This window comes from Chiloscyllium plagiosum, chromosome 41 (genome assembly GCF_004010195.1).
Source record: "Chiloscyllium plagiosum isolate BGI_BamShark_2017 chromosome 41, ASM401019v2, whole genome shotgun sequence".
NCBI classification, from domain to species: Eukaryota; Metazoa; Chordata; class Chondrichthyes; order Orectolobiformes; family Hemiscylliidae; genus Chiloscyllium; species Chiloscyllium plagiosum.
This window is the reverse complement of record NC_057750.1, coordinates 2,382,310-2,384,875: the sequence shown is the minus strand read 5'-3', so window position 1 is coordinate 2,384,875 and position 2,566 is coordinate 2,382,310.

Here is a 2,566-nt window from a genome sequence, read left to right as displayed (position 1 = left end):
GAGTGAGAGAGAGAGAGAGGGAGAGGATCAGCCAAGGGAAAATCAAACACAGGGTTTGACAGGAGAGAGTTCAGAGTGAGAGAGAGTGAGAGAGAGGATCAGCCAAGGGAAAATCAAACACAGGGTTTGACAGGAGAGAGATCAGAGTGAGAGAGAGTGAGAGAGAGGATCAGCCAAGGGAAAATCAAACACAGGGTTTGACAGGAGAGAGATCAGAGTGAGAGAGAGGGAGAGAGGGAGAGGATCAGCCAAGGGAAAATCAAACACAGGGTTTGACAGGAGAGAGATCAGAGTGAGAGAGAGAGAGAGGGAGAGGATCAGCCAAGGGAAAATCAAACACAGGGTTTGACAGGAGAAAGATCAGAGTGAGAGAGAGAGAGAGAGAGGATGAGCCAAGGGAAAATCAAACACAGGGTTTGACAGGAGAGAGATCAGAGAGGGAGAGGATCAGCCAAGGGAAAATCAAACACAGGGTTTGACAGGAGAGAGATCAGAGTGAGAGAGAGAGGGAGAGGATCAGGCAAGGGAAAATAAAACACAGGGTTTGACAGGAGAGAGATCAGTGTGGGAGAGGGAGAGGATCAGCCAAGGGAAAATCAAACACAGGGTTTGTCAGGAGAGAGATCAGAGTGAGAGAGAGAGGATCAGCCAAGGGAAAATCAAACACAGGGTTTGATAGGAGAGAGATCGGAGTGAGAGAGAGAGAGAGAGGGATAGGATCAGCCAAGGGAAAATCAAACACAGGGTTTGACAGGAGAGAGATCAGGGTGAGAGAGGGAGAGGATCAGCCAAGGGAAAATCAAACACAGGGTTTGACAGGAGAGAGATCAGAGAGAGGGAGAGGATCAGCCAAGGGAAAATCAAACACAGGGTTTGACAGGAGAGAGGTCGTAGAGAGAGGGGGAGAGGATCAGCCAAGGGAAAATCAAACACAGGGTTTGACAGGAGAGAGATCAGAGTGAGAGAGGGAGAATTAGCATTGAGTTGCTTGTTTGGGGCCAGCAGCGTTTACACCAGTGCTGTGAAATAACCGCAAACCAAACCACCGGCAAGCTGAGCTGGGAGGACTGTCTGCTCCCCCTCTCATTGGACAAGAGGGTTTTTAAACTTGAAAGCCTGTTACCTGAGGCAGTATCTGTTAGCTACGATCAAATCGGCCCTCAAACACTTCAGACTCCAGACGTTTCGGAGTCTCTGTCTTTTGCAACCTCTCTGAGTCGACAAAAAAAAAATAAAGGCCCGACTCAGCAAAACCTTGTGAAAGCAGCAGCGTTGTCACACCACGCTGCCGGGAGTCGGAGGCTTTGGAGAAGCCCGAGGAACGGTTTCCCAGTGGGTTTCCTGGTTTGGAGGGTATCCGCACGGAGGAGAGAGTGGCCGAACCCGGTTTGTTTTCACTTGAACGTCGGAGGCTGAGGTCGGGGAGGGGGGATGGAAATGACCTGAGACGAGGTTACAAAACCCGTGTGGGCGGTCAGAAACCGTCTCCCGGGGTGGGGATGGAGGGCAGGAGTTTAAAGGAGATAGAGTGCAGCACGGAAACAGACCCCTTGGTCCGAGCCGACCCTGATACCCGAGCCTAATCTTGTCCCGTTTGCCAGCACTTGGCCTGTATCCCTCTAAACCCTTCCTATCCATGTCCCCATCCAGATGCCTTTTCAGTATTGCAATTGTTCCAGCCTCTGGCAGCTCGTTCCACACACGTACCACCCTCTGGGTGAAAAAGTTGCCCCTTAAGGTCCCTTTTATATCTTGCCCCTCTCCTCTTAAACCTAAGCCCTCTCCCGCCCCTGGGGGAAAGGACTTTGTCTATTTATCCTATCCATGCCCCCTCATGATTTTGTAAACCTCTATAAGGTCACCCCTCGGCCTCCGACGCTCCAGGGAAAACAGCCCCAGCCTGTTCAGCCTCTCCCTGTAGCTCAGATCCTCCGACCCTGGCAACATCCTTGTAAATCTTTTCTGAACCCTTTCAAGTTCCACAACATCTTTCCGATAGGATGGAGACCAGAGTCGCCTGCGATATTCCAACAGGTGGCCTAACCAATGTCCCGTACAGCCGCAACATGACCTCCCAACTCCTGTACTCGATACTCTGACCCATAAAGGAAAGCAGATGTGAGAGTACGGTTTTTTTGTTTCGACAGAGAGAGCAGTCAGTGTCTGGAATTCGTTGCCAGAGGCAGGCGAATGAGCTTTAAGGGGCGTCTGGTCAGACGCCTGAATGGACGGGGAATAGAGGGATACGGACACCATAGAGGCAAAAGGCTTTTAGTTCAGGGGAAGCCTGGGTGGGCCAAAGGGCCTGTGCTGTGCTGTTGTTGGGTAACCCTCAGATTCTGCCCCCTCGGTCCCAGAATGGGCGGTGATTGCAAACAGGTTATCGGTCAATAGCAGTTCTTGAGAGAGGGAGAGAGCAGAGGTCACCAGTTGGGGTCACCTCTGACCCGGGCTCGTTCTCGTGCTCCCTACGGGACTGGCGTGTGTGTTTCCTCCACCCCCGCCCCCCCCCCCCCAGTACTCGATCGAGTCACTCGAAACCGCTCCTCTCTCCCCGTCTCTTAAG